This window comes from Podarcis tiliguerta (genome assembly GCF_965153285.1).
Source record: "Podarcis tiliguerta genome assembly, chromosome: 6".
In the NCBI taxonomy this organism is placed as follows: domain Eukaryota; kingdom Metazoa; phylum Chordata; class Lepidosauria; order Squamata; family Lacertidae; genus Podarcis; species Podarcis tiliguerta.
In genome coordinates, this window is record NC_139539.1 from 32,269,580 (window position 1) to 32,287,661 (window position 18,082).

General features: G+C 44.2%; 1 protein-coding gene across 15 annotated transcripts in view; it reads left to right on the forward strand.

Moving 5' to 3' along the window:
- NAV1 (neuron navigator 1) overlaps nt 1-18,082 on the forward strand; it is a 255,039-nt gene that overhangs the window by 46,451 nt on the left and 190,506 nt on the right. The window contains exon 1 of one of the 15 annotated variants that reach the window (XM_083444202.1): nt 14,153-14,565. The exons of 12 other annotated variants lie outside the window; for them this stretch is intronic. The gene's annotated coding sequence lies outside the window, so the exon portion shown is untranslated. Of the gene's footprint in view, nt 1-14,152; nt 14,566-18,082 lie in introns of those variants that run through there. 2 more of the 15 variants (XM_083444207.1, XM_083444198.1) reach the window with 2 other exon arrangements.

The window sequence follows — 18,082 nt, forward strand, 5'->3', positions numbered from 1 at the left end:
GTGCAAGAGTCCCTATTAGTGCTGTGTCACACCTTTTCTAAGAGAGTGAAATCTAGTTCATGGAGCCTACCAGGACGCAGGCTTGACCTAGATAATTGGCTCCATCCTTTGCTCTCACTCGGTCCCCTTCCAATTAGCTTTTTAAAAAGGAAGTGATTTCAGAGTGCTAATGAAAATAAATTGATCGCAGCTGTCCCACAAACCACAGGGTGGAGGAGATGACAGGGTGACAGGACCATGCCAGCTCCAGCTGAGGATGCTGGAGGAGAGATGCCATGAGAAACTGACCTCTCAAGGTATGATCAAACTTCATTGAGGTCGGAGGGTTATCACATTGACTAAGTCTGGTCAGAATGGAGCTACCTGGCTAACTTTCTGGAGAGCAAGAACAGCAGGCCATGAGAACCAATGAAGGTGGAAGCAGCTTGGCTGGATCTCTGAGTGAACTTGAAGTGACTTCCAAAAATCAAATAAGGCATGCTGTTCTTTCCTTCCCCTTCTGAGCCTAGCCAGGGAGCTAAAGAGGGATGAAATAATCGGGTTGTGCGACAAGGAGATGGCTTCACAATTTCACTCTGCCTTTAGTCCTGAATCCAGCAGGGTATGAAAGTAAGGGAAATATTTCTTACTTATATACACCAGACTTAGGGTGGCAGGTGCTGGTGAGAGAGCCCTCTGGTCCTATTTTCATCCTACTTCTAAATAACATCCTACTACTGAATAACCCCATTATTCAGGGACGTCTGTATAGGATTAGTTTCCTTTAGATAGGGAGGACAGGAGATGTTTATAGTGGTTTCCTCATAATATATGCATTGATACATATATAAGGTGGAGAGATATTGAAGGGATGCAGAAGCAAGCACCCTGGGAAAACTCATGAAGTTAGTTCTATTCCTCCCTGCCCTCCTTCCTTCAATGCTAAGCAGCTCATTAAGAGCTCTCCTTGCATATACTCTGCTATAGTCACCCAAGGTGAAGCATTTTTAGATGCCTCTTGGGGATGCGATGTGACTCGTATCCCAGGTGCTTGGAGCATCCAACTGGCCTCCGCTGCTCATTGTCCCCCATCAATGGCCAGGCCACACTAAAGCCTGCTGTGAATCATAGAAAAGCATAGCTCAGAACAATGTAAAGTTAGTGAGGCAGCTTGCAGAAAGCAATCTTTCTTATTATTACTCTGTTGAATGCAGTCCAGCTTCATAGCATATCAGATCATGTAAAAATAGCCATTTATTTTGTTTCTTTCAATATGCTAAGATAGCAGAAGCTGCTTCTTTTCCTGCTTATGCTTCAGTGCCCCAGAGAATGGGCATGGATGAAAATAGTTCCTTCTCCCTGCCCGGCTCTGTTGATCCAGATGGGATGCTGAACTGTCCAAATGATAGGATTTCAACAGAGTGGCTGCCTTGGAATGATAAACAGCAATATTTCAAGGGACATCTTTCTTGCCCAAGGAGGAGTTCTGTGTGGCTCAGAAGCTTGCTATATCCATCCAATACCACTGAGCTAATAAAGAGCTATAACTGGAGCCAGTTGGGATCCCTGCTGGATTACCCAATAGGCAAGCTAAGCATATGCTTAGGGCACCAGCAAAACAGGGGCACCAGACAAAGGAAAAAAAGTATTTGGAAAGAATTTGACATTAGGCATCATGGGAGGAAACCAGGTGTTTCTTAGACTTCCTTACATGCCACTACACACTCTGCCCCCATTTTTTCTGTTCTTAAAAAAAATCTTATCCACCCTAAACCAGGAGGCATTCTGCTAATAGAGTTCAACATAATGGGAGAAAATCAGATTCCACTCATGTGTTGTAATACATCTATGCTTTTTTGTTGCTTAAAATGATGTTATGGTTTAATATTGTTTTTATTTTGAATTGCATATGGAGGGCAGCAAAACCTTTTCAGTGCTTAGGGCCTCTTAAAGTCTGAACCCGGCTCTCCATCAAAGCTGCTGTGGGACGATTCTGGCCCCCAAAGGCCACCATGGCACTTACTGAACCTGGAAGAAGAGAGGCTTTCTCTCCTTGTTTTCCAAGAGCAGGTGACCCCAGAGCACCCTCTTCTGCAAATGGGACTGAACCTATAAAAAAAGACCTTGCTATTAACATAGATGGTCATCCCATTGAACATTAAAAGCATAAGAAACTAGGGTTGCCAGCATCTTTCCCTTAGGCAATTTCTTTGCCTTTTAAAGCCCTATTACAGGACGATCCACATTCTTGGTCTTTGCAGCTATTAAAAACAAAGGAGCTTTTCTCAGCAAAGACCTGCCAATCTTAGAAGAAGAGGCTCCTAATTCCTGGGTGGGTGCCTGCTTTAAATGCTAGGGGCACTGAATGATCAAAAGGTAGAGAGTTGGCACATGATTGTAGATAACAAATAGCCCAGGGGCTACCACTGGTTGTCTTTATGGCATTTAATTCTATGCCATCACTTTCAGCAAACATGCGCTGGATTATGGAGAAAGCTAGAGAGTTCCAGAAAGACATCTACTTCTGCTTCATTGACTATGCAAAAGCCTTTGACTGTGTCGACCACAGCAAACTATGGCAAGTTCTTAAAGAAATGGGAGTGCCTGATCACCTCATCTGTCTCCTGAGAAATCTCTATGTGGGACAAGAAGCTACAGTTAGAACTGGATATGGAACAACTGATTGGTTCAAAATTGGGAAAGGAGTACGACAAGGCTGTATTTTGTCTCCCTGCTTATTTAACTTATATGCAGAATTCATCATGCGAAAGGCTGGGCTGGATGAATCCCTAGCCGGAATTAAGATTGCTGGAAGAAATATCAACAACCTCAGATATGCAGATGACACAACCTTGATGGCAGAAAGTGAGGAGGAATTAAAAAACCTTTTATTGAGGGTGAAAGAGGAGAGCGCAAAATATGGTCTGAAGCTCAACATCAAAAAAACGAAGATCATGGCCACTGGTCCCATCACCTCCTGGCAAATAGAAGGGGAAGAAATGGAGGTAGTGAGAGATTTTACTTTCTTGGGCTCCATGATCACTGCAGATGGTGACAGCAGCCACGAAATTAAGAGACGCCTGCTTCTTGGGAGGAAAGCAATGACAAACCTAGACAGCATTTTAAAAAGTAGAGACATCACCTTGCCAACAAAGGTCTGTATAGTAAAAGCTATGGTTTTCCCAGTAGTGATGTATGGAAGTGAGAGCTGGACCATAAAGAAGGCTGATCGCCGAAGAATTGACGCTTTTGAATTATGGTGCTGGAGGAGACTCTTGAGAGTCCCATGGACTGCAAGAAGATCAAACCTATCCCTTCTGAAGGAAATCAGCCCTGAGTGCTCACTGGAAGGACAGATCGTGAAGCTGAGGCTCCAATACTTTGGCCACCTCATGAGAAGAGAAGACTCACTGGAAAAGACCCTGATGCGGGGAAAGATGGAGGGCACAAGGAGAAGGGGACGACAGAGGATGAGATGGTTAGACAGTGTTCTCGAAGCTACAAACATGAACCTGACCAAACTGCGGGTGGCAGTGGAAGACAGGAGTTCCTGGCGTGCTCTGGTCCATGGGGTCACGAAGAGTCGGACACGACTGAACGACTAAACAACAACAACTTTCAGCAGACCAGTTTTTATAATGGAGCCCAGTATGTCCTCCATATGATAATATTGAGTAGAAAAGCTGGCCAATTGTATCTGTTAAAGCCTGCAAAGTCCATCCTGCTCTGATTCTCTAAAGTCTTCTTTCAAAATTGTTATTTGAAGCTGCATGTGTAAATGTGGTGTAAGGGGGTGGGGGCTTAACATAATTTAGTAAAGGCAGCATCATGCGTATTCTCTATTGAAAAGACAAACAGTCAGCAAAACCCTGGAAGTTGGCCCAGAGAACTCACTTCCTCCCTAGGAACAGAGTGTGTTACCTATCCCAGAGGACAATTGCACTCATTTTAATACAGAGGCATGTGCACCTGTGTCTTTGAAAAGCAGTGCTGAAAGTGGCCCTGAAGGACAGCAGATGGTGCCTGCAGATTGCAAAATAGGACATGCTCCATGTATACTGTGAGCCCAGGTTTCTCCAAGTTCATTGGGATTCACTAGCTCATGGACCAGATCCAATGTATTATCCTGTGCTGCTTGGATTCATGTTATTAGATTTCATGCTAGTGGGACCAAAATGAGGGAGCCTCAGGGAAAGCTTTCACAGATACAGTTTCAGTTTTGCTCAGTGAGTTTCACATATTTATTTCTTGGCTCACAGTCACAGGTTCTTTATAAATTTGCAGACAGTACTTGGCTATTGTGTTTCATTGGGTAGACATTCAGATTAATAGCTGCCGCTATTTGAAAAATGCAAGTTAATTTTCACTTGAAATTTATTTAAACTTGACAGTTTAAAATTTCAGATTTATGCATTGCCAAAAGTGTGTAAGTTGTGTTTTCCTTTAGGCAGTTAGTCACTTTGTTGCTTAATTATCCCATAGTAATATTAGCATATGTTGGACCACCAAATGATGATGTAGGAAACATGTATCATGTTTGGACTGGTCAAGAATGACTTCTGAGAGCCAGTGTGGTGTAGTGGTTAGGAGCGGTAGATTCGTAATCTGGGGAACCGCGTTCGCGTCTCTGCTCCTCCACATGCAGCTGCTGGGTGACCTTGGGCCAGTCACACTTCCTTGAAGTCTCTCAGCCCCACTCACAGAGTGTTTGTTGTGGGGGAGGAAGGGAAAGGAGATTGTTTCCACTTTGAGACTCCTTCGGGTAGTGATAAAGTGGGATATCAAATCCAAACTCTTCAAATCCAAACTCTTTGAGTGGGCAGTTGAAGGGAGAGTGAGAGAGATGGAAATGCTCATTGCCCTCTTAGTTTTGGCAAGTACAGTGGTACCTCGGGTTACATACGCTTCAGGTTACAGACTCCGCTAATGCAGAAATATTACCTCGGGTTAAGAACTTTGCTTCAGGATGAGAACAGAAATCGTGCTCCAATGGCACAGTAGCAGCAGGAGGCCCCATTAGCTAAAGTGGTGTTTCAGGTTAAGAACAGTTTCAGGTTAAGAACGGACCTCCGGAACAAATTAAGTACTTAACCCGAGGTACCACTGTACAGGGGCTGGGGAACTGACCCGCCTAGACTTCTAACTGTGCAGCCTATTGTAAGGTACTTGTTCATCACGCAAGATATCAGCCTTTTTTCATGGGGAGTTGTTCAACTCCCCCAATAATTTTGGTTGCCCCTTTGTGTCCCTTTTCCAGCTCTACAATGTCCTTTTTGAAATGTTTTCCAAGTGCAGTAGCACCACAGATTTGTACAAAGGAATTAAGATACTGACCATTTTATTTTCAATTCCATATGGGAGTCTTCTTTTTCACATCTGCCACACACTGGGACAATATTTTAATTGAGTTATCCTGCATGAGAGCAAGATCTCTTTCTTGGTCAGCCACTGCCAACAGAACACGCAAAGTTAGGATTTTTTTGCCCCAGTATGAATCACCCTACACTTACAGTACTTACACTGAACCACATCTGCCCTTTTAATTCCCTTTCACTCAGTAAAAACAAAACAAAAAAACCTTTGTGGAACTTTTGCAATCCCTCCTTGTTTCTACCACCCTTTGTACAAATTTGGTGCCATTGGCCAAGGAGCAAATAATACAAAGAGCTGCAATGGTAAGTTTCAGAAGTGGCGATAGGGAAGATGGACTGGTTAGTGGAAAGCAGCAGCAATGATGTTTATGCAGTATTCAGTTTTTCAGCTTTAAGAATCACCACATTTTTTCTGGCAAACATACAGGAGCAAAGGAAGTAGCCTTATAGTGAGTCAGACCAACAATCCTTCTTGCTCAGCATGATTGTCTACTGACTGGCAATAACTCTTCAAGGTTATGGACAGTTCACACTTTATGTGTTTGCTGCAGGGAGTGCTGATTTAACACCGGTGTACACCCAGCACTCATTTTTGCTGTGTAAAGAGTGGAGACGCCCTTAGAAATGTTTGCCATCCTGAGACATTCATTTCATCACTTTGCTTTTAGTATTGCAGATCATGCAAGGAACAAACAGGCATTCAAAACCTGGAAATCTACAGAGCTTAGAAGATCTGGCTATCCTCTTCATATTAGTAGGTGCTTTGCCTGCAAATCCATTCGGTGGCTTGATAAACCTCAGCCGCAGTTGGGCTGTAGCCTTGAAGTTACCCCACAGGAGCTGTCCTTTCAGCACCACAGATGAAGGTGATCGTGGAGTCAGGGCTATTGAAAAGGAAAAGCTCGCTGTTTGAGTTTAGCTTCCCCTTCGCAGAGCCTGTATTACATGTTTGCACGCACTTGCATGCTATCCATCTGTTTCTTTCACCAGCTGGGAAGAAGAGAGAAGGGCTGCTGTTACTGTTGTTTGTGAACCCTTAGAAAATGCTGAGATGCTTATTGCAGGCAAGACATGCATCCACAGGCTCTCACTTTTCAGAATCCTTTCCCTTCTATCATTTAGCAGCTGGATATCACTTTTGAAATATTCAAAACACCTACACTTTAGTGGCCTGTGTGTTCCTCAATTTCAGCCTCATTTCATGCTTTTTTCCTGCAGTCAAAACAAAGCAGCTCTTAACCATTTGCGTCCCAAAGACACATCGTACTGCCTGGATAGTTTCTGAATATGACAATTTATTGAAAGGCTTTTCCATGTAAAAATGGCTGGTGTGAACCTAACTGCTTTAAGATACTGGTGGAAATGTACCTTCTGTTTCTGCATCACCCCTGCTATGTGTTCTTTTTTTTAATGACCACTTTATATATGTGATTACTTTTAGTATTTGTAAACTGCAGTACAGAACACTCAGCAATACAAGGAGCTGGAGGCAACACATTTAAAATAAGCCAGCAAACTAAATTAGCCACCACCTCCTTTCACAACGCATTATATAAATAGTTGTGCTATAAAAAGTACTTAAGTATGCCCCATGCCAGTTCCTTTTCAGTAGATCGATGGGGGAAAGTGCTTAACAAGCTTAAGCTTGCTGTTTCTTTGGAGAGAATGTTGTCCAGTGTCATGTGTTATTAGCATCCAGGTGGCTCTGGGGATTCATTTTCCACTTGCTGTTGTGAGAGTTGCCTGTTTAAATGTTGGGGGACAGGGTGGAATGGCAAGGACAATGCCTCTTCTTGCAAACAAAGAGCAACACAAGAGCTGCTGGTGTCCTGCAGTTTTGTGGGGAAACAGAGAAGTGAAGATTATAGCATAGAACATAGAACTCAGCTTCCTGAGTATCTCGGCTTTCTTTGTTTCTATTTTCTTTCATACAGGTTACTAGTCCTTATGGTTACAAAAGTATACATGAGCAAAGCCTGCTAAAAGCTGCCTTGCATTGGAAGATGTTTGCTTAAACCTGCCTTTACTGGGAAACAGATTAGGAGTAGCTGAAAGTTTGTGGCACTTTTAAAGTTGATTACCAGGGTTGGTTGTTGTAAGGGGAAAATGGGGTCCGGGGGCGCCCTCTATGCTGCCCCGAAATCCTCAGGGAAGGGTGGAATATATGTGTGGCAGATAAATAGTAATATATGCCAGCTGCTGGAAATCTCAAATGGTGCCCCCTCCCAATTGTTAATCAAGTTTTTGTTGTCACTGTTTTAAAAGCATATGATATACTAGCAGCCTTTTATCTGGCGTTTCTTGGTAATTCTAAGAAGCCAAGATGCAGTTGTGAAATCAGTGGTTAACATCAGTGAAGTTTGAAAGGCTTTCTGCCATTTTGATTCAAAATGTTGTTCAATTGTATCTAAACATAGATGAAACATGCTCCTTCATCTCAGGAACCACCATACAACATTGAAAAGAGCTGTCAAAATATACAGCAAACAGATTCCTTGGCTTCTTTTAAAAAAATCCCGTGAAATAAAGTTGTGTGCCTCTATCAGCTGCAAAAAAGGGAAATCCACCTACTGGATTTCTACTTGTGGGGAAGGACATTCAACATGATCTGTAATTCAAACCCTGCTCTTGAGTCACTGAACATTTTCAATTTCTGCAGTGCCTTGCGAGAATTGCAAGGTGGGGTCCAGTTTTCTAAAACCTCTTGTTTGGTTCTGAAATGAGGCAGAAATGCTGTGGATGAAATTGGACCAGTTTCCTGAGTGGTCCCTGCGAAGAGGCAGCAAGCATGTAGTTGTTAACGAGCTCCTTTGAGGCCCTTCATCCTAGGCTGTGTTTCTTTCTGCCTCATCGACTCTCCATCATTTCCCAAATCTCAGCTAAAATCTCTCTCTCTCTCTTGTTCTCGTTCCTGGCCCTTGCGTTCCTAATCTCTCTCCTACTGCTATGATTAATTATTTTGTCCTTTTGCTGGAAAAATCCGCACTCTGTAAGGTGGCAGAAACTTTGTTCGATATAGAAAACAGTGAAATGTAAATACGAATATTAGCTCGTTGACTCTTGTGCTCATATCAGCTCCAAGCTATGCTTAATATAAATCTCCCACTATTCAGGGATAGGCAATCTATGCCTCCCTCCCCTGCAGCCATTGTTGGACTCTGGCTCCCATCAGCATCAGCCAGCATGGCCATTGGTCAAGGATGATGGAGGTTCAAGTCCAGCAATGTCTGGAGGACCACAGGTTGGTCACCACTGTCCATGGGCAGCTGCCCCCCCCCCAAAATCAAGTAAATAAAAAAAAATGCTTGCCCCTTCCAACATAAATCCTGGCTATGCTCCTGCCACTCTCAAAGACTCATAAGATCTTTATTGCTGAACGCTCATAGAGGAACTCCTATTATAGGCTCCTCTCTGTGATCACGCACCCTGGAATTGTCCTGCTTATTTTTTTAAGGGTGCCGGAAAGTAAATAAGGGGTTCATTCCCAATTCTTAGAAACTCAAGCTGCAGAAACTGCCATTTATGGAGCAGAAGGTTCCTGGGGTAACAGGTCAAACTGACCAAATGAAAATGGATTCAGCAGCAAATCTAGGATAATTCAAGCTTCTAAATTCTGTGTACACAAGTTTACAAATGTGTGGAAGAAGGATAGTCTGGTGTGGTGTGTTAGCCCTTTCTAAGCTAGTAGCTGCTGGGAAAATTACAGCCATAATTGTGTGGTCCACACTAGCATACATGCGCCCTGTCTCATGCCAGCAGAATGTTGCAAAAGACACTTTCCCTTCACTTGCCTTCTCCCTCCTTCCAACATTTTCCCTGGCTCTGGGAATGTTGGCTGAAGATGTGGTCCCTGCTGCTTGCCAGTGTGGGAACACTCCTGTTTGTTTAGATTTAGCCACTCTTTTAGAGACAGTCACACACAGAGAGACAAAATGCTTCCCAACGTATGAAGGGCAGCCGGTGCCTTCAAATAAAAAGCCATGTTCATCTAAGAAGAGCCCCGCTGGATCATATGAGAGGCCCATCTGGTCCAGCATTCTATTCTCACAATGACCAACCAGATGTCCACAAGAAGGACATAAGAGCAATAATAATCTCCTGTTCATGTTCTCCAAAGAGTGAGAGCCAGCCAGTGAGTTTTGTCTTAATAAGGAGTGAACACCTGAGAAAGTCAGTACGCCATTGTGGAAATGCATTGTCTGCACAAAGTCTGGCCTCCCTTCAAGTCAGTGCTGGCCCATCCATGAGGCAGACTGATGCACCTGCCTCAGGTGGCAAAATCCAAGGGGCACCTCTGTGGGTGCACCCCCCCCCCGAGCCGTGGCTGCAGTGGCTTCCAGGTTCTGGCAAGAGCTCATGAGAGCTCTACAAAATCTTACGAGAGCCTTGTGAGATTGTGCAGAGGCCTTGCACAATCTTGTGCTGCTTTTGTGAGATCTTGCCAGAACCTGGAAGCCACAGCTGTGCAACCCCTGGCAAGAGAGACTTCGGCAGGAACAGCAGGGATGTGTTTGTGATGTACACATAGAGCAGCACCTTCCCATTTCACCTAAGGCAACAAAATAGAATGGGCTGCCCCTGCTTCCAGTCACTTCATCTTGGCTGGTTATTATGGTGTGAGAGGTCTCTTCACCCTTGCATGATATTGAAATGAAAAAAATATAGGAAGGATCATGGGCTCCTGCCAAGATGATCAAGGTTCATGTTAATGTTCATGAAATTAGGAATTCTGCTAATGCTGTTTCTGTGGCAATGTTGACATAGATGGAACAGGCTTCTTTCTTCGCATGTTAAATGAAAAGAGAGACGGTTGCTCCAGAACTGCCAGCTGCTGATCAGATGCAAAGTGATGGAAGAGCTTGTATGCTCTACTTTTTTGCAGTGACGAGGATTGTTAGTGAATGGGTGTTCATTGAGGAATGTTTTGAAGGTGGCTTTGAGCTTCATGGGAACCAGGCTCGGAGGAACATTCTTCCTTCAGTAAAAAATGTAATTTGGCTCCTGCTACCCAAGAACAGTTGCCTGCTCCTTGTCCATTGCCATACATGGAGCGCTCACTATTTTACTTTCATACTGGTCGCATTGGATGTCTCTTGGGAGTTTCTCGTGTTTCCCTCCTCTTGGACCAAGGCCAGTCATCCTGGAACGCTCTAGTATCCCTTTCTCAGTGGTAGAATTCTCCTGGTATAGGCTCTTGATTCCTTACAAAGAGGTGAGTTCCCAGCCCATGATATTAGAGACCAGGTAACTCCTTGCATGGAAGAAATGCCAAAAACGGATGACCAAGAGGTCAGCGATGGCCCACCCACAGCACCTAGATGAAACCACCTGAGATATGTATTCTTAGGACTCGCTCTATTCTTGTGGCTATCATTTCTTTTAAGCTGTTTTTAATATTGTATTAAGCTGTTTTTAATATTGTATTTTTAAATTTCTGTGGCCTGCCCTGACATTACGGTGAAGGGCAGGTAATAAATCAAAATTACCATCACCCTCAGGAAGAGAAGCTTTCCTGGCAAGCAGAAATATAATCAATAAGACTGGAGGTTGAGCTAGGTGGGAATTCCTCTTCAGCCAAGCCTATGGCTGATTAACATTCTGTGTCCTTTTCTTTGTGTTTTGGGGGGATTATTTTGTTTTGTTCTTGTTCTTGTTTTTATTATGTATTTTGAGTTTTTATGCTGTGAAACACCTCGAGATCTTTGGATGAAGGCAGTGCTTTTTTTCTTAATAAAATCGGGGAAACTAAATACAGTAAATGGGCAAAAGTACAAAGATTCACAAAATGTTTAGGGGTATGGACACCCTTGTGTTCCCCCAGAAAAAAGCACTGGATGAAGGTATCAAGGCTGGATGAAGTAGGTGGGACTCTGAGGCCAGGGATACGGCTGAGACAGACACCAATTACTATGCCATAGGAGGAAGAGGAGGAGGACTGGGGCATGCATGCACACCTACAGAGCTATGTCTCTTGATGAGCACTGGTTACAAACAACAGCTTAGCCTAGATAAGGTACTTCATTCTTAGGGGTTTGATGATTAAGCAGTATATAGAATTGCAGAATCATAGAACTGTAGAGTTGGATGGGAACACAAGGATAATCTAGTCCAACCCCATGCAATGCAGGAATCTTTTGCCCAGTGTTGGACCCTGAGATTAAAAGTCTAATGCTCTACTGACTGACTTATTATTATTATTAAGCACATAAATTGTGCTTAATAATAATAATAAATCATTTTAGGAAAATTGATAGAAATTGTGAGAAAAGGACAAATAGTCCACGGTGGTAAAGCCTTGGAAAAGTCAGAGCGGAAAGATGCTTCTAGACTGGTGGCGTTCTTTCCTTAGGGACCACAACAGATGTTTCTACAGCTATAGTAATGGAGGAACATATGGATGTTTACTTTTGTCAATAAAAGCTGCTTTAAACTTAACACACTCTGCCATGTTGCATCATAGCCTTCTATTGCTATCCCAAGACCTAACCCAAGAAGGATTTCACTTCCTTCGTTAGCAAAGGGGAAATTGTAGGGCCTGGTCCCTATCGTGATTACACTTGGCACCACTAATTCAGGAGTCTACGGTAGTCTATATAGGATTATGTTTTGTGCCATGGAACCATTGGGACTGCATCTGAGCAGCAGCTTCCCAGTTCAGCACTTTTGCATTTAAATTAGAAGTAGAAGAAATGAGCAAAATGCAGGCACATTTTTGTTTGATTATAGTGCCCGCATGGTCTGTGCTAATCCTATGCCTTCCAAAGTCTGTAGGATGAATGGAGAAGGACAGGAAGGGTATAGTGCAGAATGGAGATATCAGTGCTAACAGGACATCTGGGCTGCAAAGGGTGAGTGTGACCTGGATGCACATCTGACCTTCAAAATGACCTTCTGGATGTGTCCTTTTACCTTGGTGGCTCAGCATTAGTAGTGCTCAGGGCTAAAGGGTGATTGTTTCTTCTGCGGGGTACTCCTTGTGGTCTCTCCTGGCATCCGGAATATCTCCTCTCTCTCTCCCTCCGGGCATCAGCTTGTCCTCTTCATCTAATTAAAATAACTTGAAGGGAGCACTGTGTCTCCTGGCTTCCAGCACAATCAAGTTTGTGCTCTTATTGCTCTTATCTGTAATGATTTGGATCTTGTGTGACAAATAAAGCTTTTCTTTCCATCATTTGGCTACCAGTCAGATGATCGAGAGCAGGAGGGCTTCTGTTAATTTAGCTGAATGCTGGTGCACTGCAACCCCATGACCTTTGCAGAGAATGCAGCCTGGGTCTCTGAGACTGCTGTGCTTTTTAAAGATTAAATACACTGCCAGTCTGATTCTGCTCTGAGATTACAGTGATTCTATCAACCTGGAGGTCTTTTGTTTGTCTGCATTTTTGCATTCATTGTGCTGTATCCTCTGATGCACTCTGAAAGCCTGACCTATATTTCCCTTTTCGCGTAGTCGGGAGACATTCCAAACTAGGCCCGGCACCATATAACCCAACAGTGTTTGGCATCTGAGTTGGCAGCTTAGTTGTAGCTGGCAGGCTGTGTGTGTGTGTGGGAGTCTCTGTTACATCACCAGAAATCCCTTTCTCCTCTCCCTTGCTCTTCCCTCCCCCTTTCATATTTTGCTGTCAGAATCTCCACAGCTCCCCTGGGAAGGAGCTACAGTACTGAACTTCCTAGACACAGTGTCTTGGCAACATTGATCACTGGATGTGTCCAACCCGCCCCCCCCCCCCAGCTTTTTGCAGTTCTAATTCTGTGCACTGCATGGACAGTGACTGCAGTCGAGCTCACCTAGGCAGGAATGCTTTGGCTCTCAGGTGGGAGAGAGCTGGTGGATGGAAGTCCAGTATAATTAAGCAGTCACTATTAGGGACTGAGAACAATCAAGAGATCTCATCTGGCTGGAGCTGCCTTCAGGTGGAACCTTAAATACAGCAAACATAAAGAATTGCTTTGTTGGCCAGGCAAGGCTAGAAGACTATTCAAGTTTTGCCAGTATTGTAATGGAAGATTTTGAAGTGAAAACTGGATGGTGTGGATGAAGCAAGGCAAAAAGATTGTCAAAAGCATTTTAGAAGGCCAATAAGAGCCAGTATGAATTTTCTTTGAAACAGAGAAAGGCTTGGATGAATTTAATACATTGTTCAAAACAAAAGCAAAGTAAAGCATGCTGTCGTGGTGGTTTCCATGGCTCACCCAGCACTTGCCAGTAGGAGCAGCTGCAAAATTCTGATCTCATTGGGGGCTCTTGTCTATAAAGGAGAAAACTGTGTGTATCCATCAGGGAAATATGTGTCTTCCTCTAAAGAAGGAATGAGGAAGAAGAAGAAGAAGAGTTTGGATTTCATATCCCGCCTTTCACTCCCTTTAAGGAGTCTCAAAGCGGCTAGCATTCTCCTTTCCCTTCCTCCCCCACAACAAACACTCTGTGAGGTGAGTGTGGCTGAGAGACTTCAAAGAAGTGTGACTAGCCCAAGGTCACCCAGCAGCTGCAGGTGGAGGAGCGGAGACGCGAACCCGGTTCCCCAGATTACGAGACTACCGCTCTTAACCACTACACCACACTGGCTCTCCACCACTGACTGGGTTGTAGTCCAAAACACCCGGAGGGCACCAGGTTGTGGAAGCCTGATCTAAATGATATTGCTCTTCTATAATGATTCTTGCAGAGCGGCAGCACGTGAGGAAATGATCCAGGGAGAAATAGGGCGTCCTTGAAGTGTCATATTATTTTTGTTAAAAAAAATAAAAGAACAAGAGCAAACTTCCTCTAAGGAACTAACCCTCTTTCCTGCCCTTCCAGATGGAGCAAGCTTGGAGCCAAGTCAGCAGCTGGAAGAATAGGCTGACGGGAGGGTTTGGAGATGGAGGGGAAATAAGCAGGGAAGGAAATTTATGTTTGAAAATTTTAAATAAAGCAGAAGAGCTTGGTTGTTAGGGAGCAACTGATGGTCTGAGAAGTGTCACAAGGGCAGCCCACGCTTGCATCAGAAAGGCTTAGTGCTGTAAATTAGCTTAGCATTGGAGAGGCTGCCTCCCTTCGCTCTGGAATAACGGCTTGGCAGGCAGTACAGGATACAGTGCGAGAGGGAGAGAGAGAGAGAGAGATGTTTAGGTCAGCAAACATCTGGTAAGAAATGGGATTTGATTTTGCATTCCTGCACGTAAGGAGCTGCAGCATGTGAGCAGTGGCTGTGTGTAGCCCCAGCTTTGGGTGAGTCTCTGCCTTCCCCCACCCTCCCCCTGTACCTTCTTCTTCCATGCTCTCCCTTCCCAGGGTAATCCACGCTGGGGCTGCAATGCAGGAAGTTTGATGAGAAGGAGCTGAAGAGCAGCAGGCTGCTGCAATGCAGGAAGTCCTGCAATATGGAGAGCCCTTCTGTTGACAGCAGCATAAGCAGCCCCCTGCAGTTGGGTTAGGCTCCAAGCAACACAAAGACCTCTGCTCCTCTCCAGAGGCAAGGGGTGGAGAGGCGGGGCTTTTGAAATGGACCTTTTTTGGGGGGGGGGGGACTCTTGTGAGAAGAAAGCGGCCTGAAACAGCACAGCTGAGAATGACAGAATACTGATAATGGGCAAGAGGTGGATGCCCTGTTGCAACAGATTGCAGCAGTTTGTGTTCTTAGGATACATTCAGATAGCATTTTATCCCATTTCCCTGACATTTCCTTACCTGATAATTTCTTTCATTTCTATGTCAATTGCTTCCAGGTGGGGGAATCTGGTTGCAACCCCATTGACTTAGAAATTCGTGGGAATCTTGCGTTGTAATTTTCCCACGGTTTTCGTGGATTACACCATGGGACGAAATTGGGGCTGTGTCCTGGCATATTCATCCCCTCCATTTTCATGGGTGAATCATGATGGAAGGGAAGATCGCAGGAGCATAAAGGGTAGCGACTTATCCAATGTCATGCACTGTTGTGTCACACCCTGCCCACTGGTGTAAATGATGGCATTTCTGGGAAAACGGCACAGTTCCACATTGCAACAGATAATGCAGGGTAAAAGGGACATTAGAAACAGAGGCAGCATGCTAGTGTTATAACCTGGAAAATAAATAATCCCCACACCTGCATGCACCCATAAATTTATATCCCACTTTTCTTTTGTCATGGAAACAAAGGTGGTGTGCTTGTGGTTCCCAGTCATCCACTCATCCATGCACTGGCCAGACCTAGATCTGCTTAGCCTCAGCAAGGGATCTCCCCATGTACCTTTGGACAGAGCATCCCCTGGAACCAGATGGTGCACATCTCTCTGGAAAGTGACAGATTTCTATGACATGTTATCCACCACTTTGCGTTTGATAATGGGATTATTAAATGACTCTCACTCCAGCTCAAAATCTTCTGTGGAATTTATCAATGTTGGTGAAAGAGGTTATTGGTTAACTTTAGATTGTGAGCTCCTTGGTGCGCCTTATTTGCCTCTTACACTTAATGATGTAAAGTTACTCCCATTTTACAGATTGGAAACAGAGACCCACAAAATATGTATCACAATTTGTCTTAGAATTTTGGACAGAGAGCACTTTCCTTAAAACATTGTTTGAGGGGTGTTCCTCACCGGCCCAACAATGAACTGGTTGTGTTTGGTGTGTATTGTATCCTGTATAATCCAGAATCTTCTTTGTTACATTTGCCACCTATAAAGACACTTCACTTTCACATCCCGTCCTCATCTCTGTTCCCAGAATATGTTGCAAACAATTGTGTTGGTGCTGCTCTGATTGACATTATATTTCCTTCCTTTAGCCTGTAAGATTCCTTCCTGTACTGGAATCTTACATCCAGGGAGGGGCTGGTTGTCTGTCTTTTTCAGTGTCAAATATTTCATTCCCAGGACTCAGTTATTTTAGGGGTTTTCTCCTCTAATCCTTCCCTAATGGAATTAGCCCTCACTCAGTTTTGATAGCAGCATCGATATTCCATCAAGATCATGCAACTTAAAAAAAATTCTCTGAGGAGGAGGAATACACGATTGGTTTACTTAGGTTTTAATGTATATGTTTATATTGCTACATTGCTTATGTTGTTTAGATGTTATGTTTTAATTTTTGTTATGCAAAAAGCCATTTTATTTTTAAAACAAAGAGCAATATAGACACAAAATAAATCATAACGATATTTGCAGTTATTCTTTATAAGGATGTGAGGCTCCTTCTGAGTAGCAGCAAATAAGAACCAGCTAGAGGACATGTCAAGTTATGTGCAGGTTGTTGCTGTTTTTTGCAGCAGCACCGCCACCCCCCATGTTGGTGGCTCTGTTGTGGCAGATAGCAGGCATTGCAGCACTTTCTCTGCTGTATATTGTTGTTAGGAGTAGGAGTGAATTACAAGCAGAAGTGGGTGGTGGTGGAGGAGAAAGGAAGTAGCAAAAGTGATAGTGGTGCTTCTCTGATAAGCGGTAGGTTTTTACCACTGTAATATCCCACATCCCCTGGAGTGCTGTAGCCTCACTCCAGACATTATGGGTAATCTGCCACTTGGTACTCACTGGCATACTGGGTAAAGCGTACAAAGCAGAAGTATCAACAGTAGTGGCCATTTGGCAGCTGCCTGAGGATGCTGGTCCAGGATATGCACAGTTGCAATCCCTCCCAGCCCTGCAGTTAGCAAGTCAAAGGGGCCTCTGCAGTTGGCCCTGCCAGCATGGTTCCTGTTTACAGAAACAGCATATGAGCCCACCATTGAGGAACAGTCAGTGTGACCCGAGCTTAGAATTACTTGGCTTCATGCTCTGCATCACTCTGAAGATGCTAGACCGACAAGGATGTTATCCCTTGGTTCAGCTGTATCGCACTTGATGCAAATTTACTGGGACCCAGGAGTCACCTAGTGGTAAAGAAAGGCTGGTGGTCTGACAACATATAAGTGAGACAATGTTATGCAGAGATTCACTCCGAGCTCAGTATAAGGCACTTTCCCTACATATCTGGTTCACAGTTTTGAATTTGGGGACATTGATGCCATTTTTCAAAACCATGTCACTTGATCTGTAAACGAGGATAAACAAAATGTGCCTATCAAGCCAAGCTTATCAATGGATGCATGTTTTCAGCCCTGTTTGCAAAAGCATTGTGGTGTCTCCATAACAGTATTAAATCTCCAGAGGCTGAGTTCTCTGTATTATAGGGGTTCAAAGCACTGGCCTGGGATAAAAGAGCACATTGCTTGCACAACCCCCACCCCTCCACACCAGGCTAAGCTCCACAGTGCCTATCAGAGCGTCTGCCGGGTGCTCCCGGCAGCAGGATTTCCAGTGGAGTGAAATAGTATTTTGAGCCAGCTGTGGTTGGCAGGGTTCCCGGCTTCAGCCAGAGGCTTGTAATGCAAAAGAGTTCCTAGAGCCAGGACGGGTCTCTGCGTCACATCTGTCCTGAGTTTCAGCCAGATCTGCTGGTAGTACTGCAACCAGCAATCTGAACCAGGAAGGTTAAGAAATAGTTCATTTCATTACTTTGTTACTTGAAATTGCTTCTGATTTCCCCCGGTTATTTACAACATCAGAGGAATAAATGGAAGATAACAACACTGGGTGTCTATGTAGAGGTGGGCACTGAAAAAACCCCACGTTATGTTGTACAGTGATGCGGGTTTTCTGGCAGTGATGCTCTCAAAGGAGAACTTTAGGGCAGATGTCCAAGGTCCCCATTCAACAGAAAGAACAGGAGGGCTCCCAATTGCAACAAAGCCGGCTTAGCACATTTTGAAGTGAAATAATACACC